The following is a 15073-nucleotide window of genomic DNA, read 5'->3' on the forward strand; positions in this document are numbered from 1 at the left end:
AAGGGAAAAATCAAGGCTTGTTGGTTTCCCATTTTCAGGTACTTTGAAGGGCTCACTGTTTGGCTAGACCACGTGGGACATCTTAAGCTCAAGCAGAAAGGAGCAGGACAGCTGGAGCAGCTCGAGTGAGGTTGGAGGAGCCTGTTGTGGAAGAGAAAAACTTAGGCTGGTTGGTTTCCAATTCCAGGTACATTGGGAGATCACTGCTATTTCAGAGATCACATGGGACCTGTTAAGCTCACATGGAAGGCAGCAAGTCAGCTGGGCAGTGCAAGTGCAGTGGAGAAGCCAGGTCATGAAGGAAAAACCAAGCTGCTTGTTTTCTCATTTTCAGGTATATTGGGATGATCACTGGTGCAGCCCCTTAAGCTCAAGTGGAAGGGAGGTGGAGGAGCCTGTTCATGAAAGGTAAAACCAGGGTTTGTTGGTTTCCCATTTTCACGTACTTTGTGGGGGTCACTGTTTTGCTACACCACACAGGACCACTTAAGCGCAAGCAGAAAGGAGCAGGACAGCTTGGGCAGCTCGAATGAGGTGGAGAAGTCAGTTTTGGAAGGGAAACACCAAGGCTTGTTGGCTTCCAATTTTCAGGTACTCTGGGGAATAACTGCTGGACCCATAGGCCCCTGGCATGCCTGCTTAAACTCAAGTGGAAAGAAGCAAGGCAACTTGAGCTCTAATGAGGTGCAAGAGCTATTTCATGAATGGAAAAACCAAGGCTTGTTGGTTTCCCATTTTAAGTATTGGGAACACTGCTGTTTTGCAAGACCACATGGGACATCTTAAGTTCAAGCAGAAAGGAGGGCATTTGGCACAGCTTGATTTAAGTGGACCAGTTGGAAGGGAATTACCAAGGCTGGTTGGTTTCCGATTCAGATTTTTTAGGATGATTACTACTTTTTCACTTGACAATGCTGAACCCCTTAAGCTCAAGGAGAAGGGAGCAATACAGCTGGAGCGGCTTGAGTGAAGCAGAGGATCCAGTTCATGAAGGCAAATCCAAGGCTTGTTGAAAGGCTTCCGTTTTCAGGTACTTCGGTGGGATCACTGGTGTTTCTCTAGACCACACAAAAACCTTAGTCAAGTGGAAGGAAGCAGAACAGCTGGCGTAGCTTGAGTGAGGCAGAAGAGCTAGATCTGGAAGGGAAAATCATGAATTGTTGGTTTCCCACATTCAGGTATATTGGAGGGACCACTACTGATTTGCTAGACCACCTGGGACTTCTTACACTCAAGCAGAAGGGAGCTTGACAGCTGTAACAGCTCGAGTGAGGGAGAGGAGTTTGTTCTGGAAGGGAAATCACTGTTGTTTCGCTAGACCACTCAGGACCCTTTAGGCTCACGTGGAAGGGAGCAGGACAGCTGGAGTGGCACAAACGAGGTGGAACAGCCAGTTCTGGAACAGAAAAACCAAGGCTTGTTGGTTTCCCTTTCTAGTTATTTTGAGGGATCACTGCTATTTTGCTAGTCTATACAGGATCCCTAAAGCTTCAGTGGAAGTGAACAGGGCAGCTGCATCCGCTCATGTGAGGCAGAGGAGCCAGTTTTGTAATGGAAAAATCAAGGCTTTTTGATCTCTCATTTTCAGGCACTTTGGGGGTATCACTGCTGTTCCTCTAGACCACCTGGGACACTTTAAGCTGACACAAAAAGGAGCAGGACAGCTGGAGCAGTTCGAGTGAGGTGGAGGACCCAGTTTTGGAAGGGTGAAAGTAAGGCTTGTTGGTTTCCCACTCAGGTACTTTGTGGGGTTCTCTGTAATTTCACTAGGCCATACAGAACCTGTTGAGGTCAAGTGGAATGGAACAGCAGAGGTGGAGTATCTTGAGTGAGGTGGACGAGCCAGTCCTGGAAGGGAAAAACCAAGGCTGGTTCATTTCTCATTTTCAGGTGATTTTGAAGAGAGGATCACTGCTGTTTCACTAGACTGTGTGGGACCATGTGAGCTCAAGCAGAAAGGAGCAGGACAGCTGGAGCAGCTCAAGTGAGGTTGAGGAACCAGTTCTGGAAGGGGAAAAACCAAGGCTTCTTGATTTCCTATTTGCAGGTACTTTGGGGGGGGGAGGTTACTTCTGTTTTGCCCTAGGCCTTGCAAGCCTAGAGCCAAGAAGGAAGCACAAATGATATATAGGCCTTTCACAAAACATTGCCATACTCTTGGCTACTACATAGTTACAGTGACCTAACATCTACTAAGAAAAGGCTCACATGATGTCAAGAAAGCAGCAGTCTCCTTCAGTTATCATGAAAAAAATTTATAAAAAAAAACCCTTCTAAAAAAGACCTAATGAATACCCCAGGTAGAAAGATCCAGGAAAAATATGTTGATGTGGAGTTATTAGAACAGCTACATGAGGTGTAAATTATGGAAGAAACAATTAATGAAAGCAAAAATCCCAGAGACAACAGTCCAGAAAAAATATATTGGTGAGGAGCAACTTGAACAGGTATGGAAGAAAATGCCAAAAGTGGAAAAAATAATTCATAGTGTAGATAAAGAGGTACATGAAATTCAAAAAAATAATCCTAACACAGGGTACAGCCAACACAGTACTAGATATAACAGAAAAACAAGAACATGCAATCCAGAATATTAAGACAAAAATGGCAGAAGTGTACAACACCCTGGTAGCACAAAAAAGTAGAACTGAAGAGATGGAACAGAGTCAGTGAATTAAAAGGTAGGAACCTCCCTGAAAACATACTAGAAGATCCATGGTATTAAAAAAAAAAAAAAAAAAAAAAAAAAAACAAAAAAAAAAAAAAAAAAAACCCATAGAAAATCAATCAACCAACCAACCAGCCATCCAACCACAAAAAAAAAAGAACACAAACATGCTAGAAGAAAAATCAGATGAGATATAAAGAAAATGAGGATAGCATTAGAATCATGAGGGATGACATTAAGCAGAATAATATTCATATGATTGGAATTGCAGAACAGGGAGTGACAGGGAAATCACTGAGAGAATTGTGGAACAAGTACTGGAAGTAAACTTCTTGCATATTTTGAAAAGCAGGGAAATCCACATTCAAGAAGCACACCGAATGTCAATTAGACTTGACCCAAAAAGAAAAACATCAAGACATAAAATAGTCAAATTCTCCAAATTAAAAGATAAGGATAGAATTCTAAAAGCAGCTTGAGAAAGTCACCTACAGAGGGGAAACAATTAGATTAACTTCTGCTTTCTCAGCAGAAACCGTGCAAAGTAGAAGACAATGAGATGGTACATACAGAAAGTTGAAGGAAAACAATTGCCAGCCAAAGATCCTATATCCAGCAGAGCTCTCCATCAAATAGGAAGGAGAAATTAGATTCTTTCCCCAAAAGAAATAACTTATGGAATTTGTGAAAACAAGACCAAAACAACAAAAACAATTTTATTCATTTTCATGAAAGTTTACAGAGACTTAGGGTTTCCAGTCATTCATAGTTGCAATTTTCTCCTGGCCCACTCCCTCCCAATTCTCTTCTTGATGAGTTAAAAAAAAAAAAAAACAACAAAAAAAAACACAACAAACTTTCATTGCTATGCAATCCCTCCGCCAAAGTCCACAGCATTGTGCAGCCTTCATTCTGGACTCCTGTCATGACAATAATAACTAATCATACATTCCTTTTGAACAGTTCTCTCCCTCATCTGTTGCAATGCAGCATATATCATTCCTGCCCTTCTTCTCTGTCTACCCTCAACTCCAATGTCAGTCCTGTTCTACAATAGTGGCCTATGCAATTTGTCCTTTTGTGACTAAAACATTTCACTCAGCATAATGTCTTCTAGGGTCATCCACTTAGCATAGCTTATCATGAGTTCTTTGTTTTTCAGTGCTGCATAGTATTCTATAGTGTGAATATACCAGAGCTGCTCTACCTATTCATTTGTTGATGGGCACTTGGGTTTTTTCCAGCTCTTTGCTATTGCAAGCAAAGCTTCAATAAACATGGGTGTGTATATATCTGCCTGGGTGGCAGTTATGGTTTCTTTACTGTATATTCCCAGTAATGGAATTGCTGGGTCAAATGGTATTTTTATTTGCAACTTTTTGAGAGAGCACCATACAGCCTTCCATAGTGGTTGCACGATTTTACACTCCCACCAACAGTGAATAAGGGTTCCAATTTCTCCACAACCTCGCCAGTATTTGTTTGCTGCTCTGTTAAATTTTTCTATTCTTACTGATGTGAGGTACCTCATAGTTGATTTGATTTGCATATCCCTTAGAGCTAGAGATTTTGAACATTTCTTCATGTGTTTGTTGGCCATCTGAATGTCTTCTTTGGTGAAGTGTCTGTTCATATCCTGTGCCATTGGGTTATTTACCTTTGTCTTGTTGTGGTGCTCAAGTATTTTATAAATTTTAGATATAAGTTTCTTGTCTGACATGTCAGTACCAAATATTTTTTCCCAGTCTGTGGTTTCCCTTTTTACCCTGTTGGACAAGTTTTTGGATGTGCATACAGATTTGATTCTTAGAATGTCCCATTAATTGATTTTATCCTTTCCTGGTTGTAGATTTTCCAGGATGTTTGGAAGACTATTTATGTTGTCAATTAAGACTTCTAGGGTTCTTCCAAGCTTTTCTTTAATGCTTATAGTTCTTGGCCTTAGTCCTAGCTCCATAATCCACTTTGAGTTGGTTTTGGTGTATGGAGTGAGGTGTGGATCTTGCCTGAGTTTTCTGCAGATAATTTTCCAATTTTGCCAACACCATTTGTTAAAAAGGCTGTCGTTTCCCCACTTGACTGATTTCATCTCCTTGTCAAAAATCAATTGTCCATAGGTAGATTGGTTGATTTCTGGATTCTCAATTCTGTTCCATTGATCTATGTGTCTGTCATTGTACCAGTACCAGCTGTCTTGACCACCACGACAATGCAGTAGGTTTTGAAATCAGAAAGTGAGATGCCTCTTACCTTTTTTTTTTTTTTCTATTTTTAAGGAATGGTTTGCTTATTTGGGGCCTCTTTCCATTCCAAATGAAATTGGAGATAGCCTTTTACATCTCATTGAAGAATCGAATTGGTGTTTGTACTGGAATTGCATTGAATGTGCAAATTGCCTTTGGTAGTAGTCTTTTTTCACAATATTGAGTCTTCCTATCCATGAGCCAGGGATATTCTTCCACTTCTCCAGGTCTTTTTATTTCTTGTAATGTTTCGTAATTTTCTTTGAATAGATCCTTTATGCTTCTGGTTAGATTTATCCCCAGGTATTTAAGCTATTGTGATTAGCAATTGTGAAGGGTATTGTTTTTCTAAGCTCCAATTCTGTTTTCTCTTTGTTACTGTAGAGAAATCTAATTTATTTTTGTATGTTGATCTTGTATCCTGCCACTTGGCTGAATTGTTCAACTAAGTCCAGTAGTTTTCTTGCTGAGTCTTTAGGGTTTTCTAAGTATACTATCATATCATCTGCATTCAGAGATAATTATACCTCCTCTTTGCCTGTTTGGATACCTCTTATTTCCTTGTCTTGTCTTATTGCTATAGCTAAGGCTTCCAATACAACATTGAATAAGAGAAATGATAGTAGGCATCTTTGCCTAGTTCCTGTTCTCAAAGGGAATGCTTTTAATCTCTCTCCATTAAGAACAATATTTCTCTTGGGTTTGCATATATACTTTTTACTATATTGAAGAAATTCCCCTCTAATACTATTTTGTTGAGTGTTTTAATCAAAGGGTGCTGAATTTTTGTCAAAGGCCTAGTTTCTGTCAGATGATAGGATCATGTGGTTCTTGTTCTTTGCAAAACTACGAGAAAATTTAGTGCAGTCCTACACATGGAGAAACCAAAGGAATATGCATGGACCACGGTAACCAGAAACAGAAAAAGGAAAAGGGGAAATGGCAAAAGACCTGGCCTGACAATAATGACACTTAATGTGAATGGACTAAATGCACCACCAATTAGAGCAAAAGAGTAGCAGAAAGAATAAAAAACCAACCCCATTAATATGTTGCCTACAAGGGACATACATAAAAAAAGACAGACTCGAAATCAAAGGCTGGAAAAAAATACACCAAGCAAATGGCAATCTCAAAAAGCAGTAGTAGTAAAACTAATGTGATAAAATTATTCTAGGATGAAAACTACCATAAAAGATAAGGAAGTGTATTACACACTGATTAAAGGTACAATAGAACAAGAAGACATAATCTTGGCCAACATTTATGCCCCTAATGAGATACCTGCAAAATAAAACAATGGTTAAGAGAATCAAAGAAAGAAATAGACAACACCCAATTAGTGCTAGGAGATTTCAGCACACTACTATCACCGAAGGACAGGCCAACTAAAAAATAACTCAACAAAGATGCAAAAGACCTAAACTACAGTCAGCAAACTCGACCTTGTGGATGTATTCAGAGAAAAGTACTCAACTAATACTAGATTCACTTTCTTCTCAAGTGCACATGGTACATTCTGCAGAATCAAGCACAAAGAATGCCTCAATAAGTAAAAAAATAAAATTGAAAGAATACAAAGTATCTTCTCAAGTCATAATGCCATAAAACTAGAAATGAACCACAGGAGGGTAAAATCCATGTAGAAGCTAAATAACTCTCTTCTATAAAATAATTAAGTTGTAAAAGAAATAAAGAATGAAATTAAAAAGTTCCTTGAAACAAAAATGAAAATACAACATAACAAATCCTCCGGGATACAGCTAAGGCAGTCCTCAGGTGGCAGTTCATAGAAATAGGCCCACACACACACACACACACACACACACAGTCTAACTCAACACTTTCATCAACTAGAAAAAGAACAACAATGTAACCCTAAAGCCTCTAGAATAAAAAATTATCAGAAGAACAGAAATCAATGAGTTAGAAAACAAAAACAAACAAACAAAAAAAATGGAAACCATCAATAAGACCAGGAACTGGTTTTTCTAAAGAGTCAATAAAATTGGCAAAGTTAACAGAAGACACATAACTTGATTAAGAAATTATACAAGTGACATCAAAGCAGAACCAGGTGAAATTAAATGAATAATATTGGTATACTAAGAAAAGCTATACTCTAATAAATTTGAAAACCTAGAGGATATGGACAAATTGCTTGAAACTCACGCCCTACCCAGACTGACAATGACACAGAACACATGAATAGATCCATCACAAAAGAAATTGAAAAAGTCATAAAGACTTTCGCAAAAGAAAAGTCCTGGAGCAGTTGGCTTCCCAGTGGAATTCTACCAAATATTCACAAACCCTACGTTAAATATTTAAAAAAAGATAAAGAAAATGCCCAGAGTCACTCTTTGAAGCAAGTATAACCCTAATACCAAAACTAGGCAAAGATTATCAAGAAAGAAAACTACAGACCATTATCTCTCATGAATATAGATGCAAAAATCCTTAAAATCCTAGCCAATGGAATCCAAAAGCACATTAAAAAAATTCATAATGACCAAATGGGATTCATAATAGGTATGCAAGGATGGTTCAACAGAAGGAAAACATAATTCACCATATTAACAAAGTAAATAATAAGCATATGATCTTAGTAATTGCAGAAAAGGCATTTGACAAAATCCAACACCCCTTCTTAAGACACTCAACAAAATTGGAATAGAAGGAAATTTCCTCAACATAGTTAAAATTATATATGCAAAACCAAAATCCAGTATGATTCTCAATAAAGAGCATTTTCCTTGCAAACGGGGACAAGACAAGGATGCCCACTGTTAACACTCCTATTCAATATTTGATTGGAAGTGCTTGCTAGGGTAATACAACAAGTAGTTGTTGTTAGGTGCCATTGACTGGAGTATAACTCCTAGTGACCCTATGAACAAAAGATCTGAACTTAGTCTTGTCCCTGTGCCATCCTCACACTTCCTGACCCACAAGAGCCCATTGCAGCAGCCACCTTATCAATCCACCTGATTAAGGGTTTTCTTCTCCCTCACGGACCCTCCACCCTTCCCAGCATCATGCCCCTCTCCAAGGAATAGCACTTCCTAGCAATGTGTCCAAAGTATGTGAGGCAAAGCCTCATCTTTCTTGCTTCTAAAAAGCACTCTGTAGTGAGAGAAGATCTTCACCCTGAAACCCACAGCGTCCCTTTTCAGCAGGAAGTAGCTAAGAGAATACACCATCCCCTTTTCCTTATGAATCAGGGTGGAGTCTCTCTCAGGAGTGATAGGGAATGGCAAAGGACACACTGACAAAGGAGATTAATTAGAACTGGCTTTGACAAGCACTATGGCAATTGGACAATTAAAACAGACATTCGGGGGGTGGGGGGAAGAAGATGAACGAACTGGGGAGGAGGGTAGAGAAAATAGTGCAACAATGAATGAGAACCCCAAATCTCTGTAAATGTTCATTAAAATGAATAAAATTTAATAATTAAAACAAAAAGCACTCTCTGGCTGAACCCTCTCCAAGTCATAGCTGTTTGTTCTCTTGGTCGTCCATAGGATGTTCAGAGCTCTTCTCCAACATCACAGCTCAAAGGTATCGATTCTTTTTCTGTCATCCTTATTCATTGTCCAGGTCTCAGATAGCTAGTAATCAGAAAGATTATGGCCTGAAACAGACACCACTACTAAATTTTGAAAGGTCCCTAATTGAAGATTTTCCCATTACAATGAGTCTCATTATTTAATGACTGCTTGTAACAAGAGTGTTAATTGTAGATCAAAGCAAGATGAAGCTGTTGACAGTTTCAATCTCCTCTCCATCAGTCATGATGTTGTCAGTTCAGTGGTAATAACCTTTGTTTTCTTGATATTGAGAAGCAAGCCATACTGAAGGCTGTGTTTCTTGATCTTCTGCAACAAATGCTTCAAATGTTCACTCTGAGCAAGTAAGTTTGTGAAATCTGCATAACGCAGGTTATTGATGAGTCTCCTTCCAATCCTGTTGCCACATTCCTCTTCATCGAGTCCAGCTTCTCAGATAATTTGCTCAGCATATAGATTGAACAGGTGGTTGTTGTTAAGTGCCATCAAATTGTGTTTCTTGGAGATAGGTAGGTATGGAAGGCTTTGGGCGTTTGTGGCTTTCTCTTTGCCCCAAGTGTGGGCTGGCAGAGCAGACTTGCCAGAAAAACTGGGCTAGAGTTGGCCAGAATTTGGGCGTGCTGGATACTGGTAAAATCCTGAAGGGCCCTCGGGTCTATTCTTCATTGTTTTTGTTCAGTCTTCTAGGTCGTATAGCCTTGGTGTGTCCACTTGCTGGACCAGAGGTAACTTGGGTTTGCTGTGAAGATGAACACTGCAACACTGATGTGTCAAATGCAATAATGATTACCCACGGTGGACAGTGTTTGGTGGTGTTCCTCCAGTGAAACAAGCTTGAAAGCAGGAATGGCATCCACTTCTGTAAATAGCTTGCCTCTGGAAATCCTGTGAACCTGGAGAAAGGATGAAAGTCACGCACACAAGTATCTCAAGTGTTGAGGACTTTTGTTCACAGGGTCGCTATGAGTCACCTATGAGTCGATGGCTCAATGACATCGAACAGGTATGGAGTTAGAATACACCCTTGATGCACTCCCGTCCCAATTCCAAACTATGCAATGCTCTCCTGCTCCATTCACACAACAGCCTCCTGCTCCATACGTATATAGGTTCCTCATGAGCACTATCAAGCACTCTGGGATTCCCATTCTCCTCAATGTCAGCAATAATTTGTCCTGATCCACGCACAGTCAAATGTCTTTGCATAGTCAATAAAGCACAGACATTCTTCTGGTTTTCCTTACTTTCAGCCAGGATCCATCTGACATCAGCAATGATATTCCTAGTGCCACAGCCTCTTCTAAATCCCACTTGAACTTCTGGCAGTTCCCTATCTATGCACCGTTCCAGCTGTTTTTTAATGATCTTCAGCAGTATTTTGCCTGCATATGATACCAGTGATAGTGTTCTGTAGTTTTCACATTCAGGTGGACCACCCTTCTTGGGAATAGGAACAAATATGGACCTCTTCCAATCTGTTGGCCAGACAACCTTCCTCCAAATTTCCTGGCATAGACTGGTGAGTGCATCAAAAGCTTCATCTGTTAAGTGAAACAAGACAATTGATATCCCATTGATTCCTGGGACCTTCTTTTTTTCCAATGCCTTCAATGCAGCTTCCACTTCCTTTTTTTTGTTTGGGGTTTTTTTTTTGTTTGTTTCAGGTGTATGTTTACTAAAGTCCAAATACAGGATTTTTTGTAGGATGATTCTGCCCATGCAATACAGCCTCCTCCCCAGCCCTTTTGCCCACATTCACTTGAGGTGACAGAGGAGGTGGAGAGGTGGATGCACATTTTTGATGATAAAAATCTATTCTCTGTAATACGAAAACAAAATTCTGGGTCCCAGAGTTAAGCCATCTCTGAAGACCCCACTGCTCAGATGGCCAGCATGCCACAGGTACCCATGTCAGTGCAGTTCACTAGAGTCTGAAAAATCCATCTCTCAAGTTTCCCTTTTCAAAAGCAAAAAGGGATGGAGCAGAGGACGGTAAGTGGGAGACCAAATGACCAGGGCCCAGAGTGAACAGTGGGTGAGAGGTAAACAGCTGCGCGGACTCAGGTACAGGGCCTTGGCAGTGGCTTCTGTCAGAGGTCAGATTCCAAATGAACCATTCCCTCCCTCATGGTTCTGCGTTTACAAGTGAAGCGAGTACACACAGAACTAAGAAGCTCTGTGGAAGGCTAGCTTCCAGCTGAGAGAAGGGATATGCAGTTCTTACGGCTCACAGACATGTTTACATCATTAGTATTCTAATCAGAGGGAGGGTGTCTCTCTTCTGGATTCTGCTTCAGGGACAGGTGATTAGGAACTTCTGAGCTGGCTGTCCTGGGCATTTCTTAATTTCTTTGGTGCAGACAGCACAGTGGAAACACGAGGTACCTGGTCTCTGATAAGGAATGAAGATGTGTAGGAGAGACACGAAGACTTTTCCCTCCTCTGCCACGTGACTGAAGGACTAGTCAGTAGACTAGCGACCTTGCTACAGGACCAGGGTCCCGAACACCAAAAACGAGGACACGACATGCCAGGCGGAGAGGCAAGCTTGATGGGATATGTAATTGAGAAGGGACAGGCTTAGCTCAAGAACTGAATTATGCAGTGAGAAACATGGACAGAACGCTGGGAGAGAGAAGGAACTGTAGAGGGAAGTCCAAAGGGCGCTGAACAGGACGGCTTCAGTGTGCACTGGAGGAGAAAGGGAGCAGCTGCGGCACCATCACCCTCAGAGGACGTCTGCTGTCCCAGTGGATGCTGCCCAGGCTCCTTGGGTCTGCTCCCCCGACAGCTGAGAGGCATTAGTCTGCTGTGTAGAAGTGGTACACCAGGGCCACGGCCAGCGCGGAGATGGCTGGGATCACCCAATCGGTCCACCAACTGGAATTCGAGTCAATGGTGGTAATAAGAGTTTCCAAAGGTTTGACTAGCTTTGAACTGTCATCCGGGTGAACCTCCCCGATGATGTACGTCTTGGACATCTCCCAAGCATCTGTGGAGTGCCCAACTCCCTCGAAGTTCTCAGTAGCATCTCCACCCGCTTGCTCCCGTAAGACTTCTTCCCCACCAGGATGCTCCTCCAGGAACTTGACCAGGTCATACACTTTGTGATGCAGCATGAGCCAGGTGCTCTTGCTGTGGTTGTGCTTCTGGATCTCCTCTATGGTGCAGTACTTTGTGGTCTTATCCGAAGATTCAGCTATCTCAGAATCGTCAGCCCATGAACTCGTGCATGAACTCCAGCCAGCTGCAACAGTGCAACTCGGGGACTGGCCCACTTCCTTTTTTATTACCATTGGCTCCTGTTCATATGGTACTTCCTGAAATTTTTCAGTGTCAATCAATTCTTTCTGGTACAGTGAGATTCTGTGCATTCCCTCCATCTTCTTTTGATTTCTGGCTTATTTAATATATTAGCCATAGCATCTTTCAACATTGTGACATGAGGCTTAAATTGTGAGTGAGCCTTTACCTTGGCAAAGTTGGATCCTGGTGGGTGTTTGTGATTTACTTTAAAGCTAGGGTAAACCATTCGGACATTTTTAAATTGTGTTAGCAATCAAGTATAAGCTAATTAACGGTTTATAATCTCTCTTACAATCAGCTTGGATGGGAAGTCTGTGTGGGCAAACAGTAGCTGGAGGGAGGGCCTTGGTATTTAAAAATTGGTCTGGTCCTACCTGTGAGTGAGCCTTTAGCTTGGTGAAGTTGGATCCTGGTGGGTGTGTGTGATTTACTCGAAAGCTGGATTAAATTGTTCAGATGTTTCTAAATTGTGTTAGCAATGAAATATAAGCTATATCTATGTCTAATACAAGAGAAGGAAATAAAGGCATCCAGAGATGGTTAAATTAGCGCATTAACAACGAGAGAGCTCTGTTGGCCTAGTATTTAGAAAGTTATGCTACCAAGCCAAAGGTGGGTGATATTAATCTGTAGCCCCCTGGGTTTAGTTGTTTTTGGTCAAACATTCTTCTAAGTGGTATAGCACTGGTCTGTCCATTAGCTGTACAGAGGTAACTCATGGTTGCTATGGTGCTAAACATCGACATGGGTGTGTCAAATGCAATAATGAACAGTCTTTGGTGGAGCTTCCCGAGTAAATCAAGCTTGGAAGCAGGAGTAGCATCCACTTCTGAAACAGCTTGCTTTCAGAAACTCTATGAACATAGAGAAATGATGAAAGTTATACAAGTGTTCATATCTTTCATTCATAGGGTCACTATGAGTTGTCTACAACTTGACAGCACCTAGCAACAGCAACATATGTAGATTATATGATAGTATACACAGAAAACTTCAAAGATGCAACAAAAGCCTGTTATAGCTAGTAGGCCAATTTAGTAGTGTCAGGGTATAAAATCAATATAAAAAAAATCAGGGATTTCTCTACAGTAACAAAGGGAACTCGGAAGGAAACCAAGAAAGCAATACCATTTACAATAGCCAACCACAAATTGAGATACTTGGGAGTGAACTTAACTAGAGATACAAAAGCCCTATACAAAGAAAACTGCAGAGCATTTCTGCAAGACACAATAAAAGACCTAAAGAAATGGGAAAATGTGTCCTGTTCATAGATAAGAAGACTCAATATTGTGAAAACAATCCTACCAAAAGCAATCTACATGTTCAAGGCAATCCCAATCAAGATACCAAATTTATCTTTCAAGGAAATTGAAAGGGAAATTGTCAAATTTGGAGGCAAGAGACCTTGAATAAGAAAAACACTTCTGAGAAATAAAAATGAAGTGGGAGACATAGCACTCTCTGACCTCAAAAACAGCAGTAGTAACCAAATCAGCATGGTACTGGTACAATGACAGGCATGTAGATCAGTGAAACAGAAATGAGAACCTAAAAATAGACCCAGCTATCTATGGTAAATTGATATTTGATAAGGAAATAAAACCTATGGGTGTGACAAAACTGGACTGCTGGAGAAGGATGGGCAATCTTCTCCTTTGCGATTAAACTGCCTCTGAAAACCCGGAGGTGACTATTTCCTACTCAACACACAATAGATAACTAAGTATGTCAGTGGTGCCAATCTCTTTCCAGAAATCAGGACCTGTGAATGTGCTCCTTAACTAGAGATCCTAGCTCAAATCTTCACAGCACTGACATGAGCAAAACTTGGAATTTCTCTACAACCCCTCCCCCCCCAAGATATTTCTCTAGTGTCTGTATAGTAATCACCTTAAGATTCTCCAGTTTCCAACGCAAGACCAGTAAGAAGCAAGCTCTGGGCTTGGGATCTGATCTGGTTAGTGCAAAGCTGAAGTTCTGCTGCTACTCCCTGCAAAACTAATCTTGGTATACGGTTCAGAGTGTCAAAATTTTATTATAATTGTAAACAACAAACACTCTGGAGGTCTAGTGGGAAGGAGTTTCACTATTACACAATGGCAAGTAGTTTGAGTTCACCAGCTGCTCCATGGGCAAAAGAGACAAGCACCTCCTGTGAAAGTTAAAGCCTCTAAAAACCTGGCGGCTCAGCGATGGGTGAGTACCCACTCAACAGCACATAACATCAAGGAGAAAAGGGACATGAGCTTCCCAAATCTGTTTCTCCATGTTGGAGACTGTAGGGGCTTATGTAGGGAAGGGAGAGCGGGAGTGTGAGAGGTTTATACAGTAGAGTCTTTTGTTCTGAGGAACTCTGGACTGGAACTATATCAGTTTTATTTTGTCAATATTCTGAGACAGTTGGTGCTATTCTTATTTTGACTTAAGGAGATTACTCAGAGTCATAGAGTACAAGAACTGTCCAAAAAGGACAGCAAAAGGATATCAAGAAGACAGATTCTCACCAGCCTCAGGATGAATGGTGAAGAGATTGATTGTTCATAGCTTTAGTTTGCTTGGCTCCACAGTCAACACTCTTGGCACCAACAACCAGGAAATGAAAAGATATATTGCGATGGGAAAGTCTGTGAGGGAACTCTCCAAAGTACTATAGAGCAATGGTGTCACTCTGGAGATGAAGGTGTGCCTGATACAGGCCATGGTCTTCACAGTCACTTGTTATGCATCAGAGAGTTGGACAATGACTAGGGAGGATAGAAGGAAAATTGATGCCTTTGAACTGTGGTGCTGGAGAAGAGTATTAAGGGTATGGACTGCTAAGAAAACAGATTCATCCTGGAGAGGGTTAAACCAGACTGCTCCTTGGAGACAAGGATTCTGAGGCTTCGTCTGACATACTTTGGACATGTTGTAAGGACGACCAGTCCTTGGAGAGGGACATCATGCTTGGGAGGGCTGAGGGACAGCCCAGAAAGGGAAGACCCTCTGAGATGGATTCAGTGACTAGGATAATCGGGGTGGGTGTATCAGAGACAGTGAGATGGGCACAAGACAGAGCAGGGTTTAGGGCTGTTGTACGTAGGGTCACTATGAGTCATGACTCGACGGCACGTAACATGAGAAAGTCTACTTCCTCCCTTACATTAGTGCAGAACTATTCATTGCTGAGTGCCCTTTGGAGGCAAAGATGGCAAAACTTTACCTAACATACTTTGAGCATGTTTTTAAGAAGGGCCATTCCTTGGAACATGGCATCATGCTTAGAAATATAGATGTTTCAG

General features: G+C 41.2%; 1 pseudogene; it reads right to left on the reverse strand.

Moving 5' to 3' along the window:
* Positions 1–11284: 11284 nt before the first annotated feature.
* Positions 11285–11779, reverse strand: LOC102844458 (annotated as a pseudogene).
* Between the last annotated feature and the right edge of the window lie 3294 nt (positions 11780–15073).

This window comes from Elephantulus edwardii, unplaced genomic scaffold (assembly GCF_000299155.1).
Source record: "Elephantulus edwardii isolate Elephantulus edwardi_28Jun2011 unplaced genomic scaffold, EleEdw1.0 scaffold00051, whole genome shotgun sequence".
In the NCBI taxonomy this organism is placed as follows: Eukaryota; Metazoa; Chordata; class Mammalia; order Macroscelidea; family Macroscelididae; genus Elephantulus; species Elephantulus edwardii.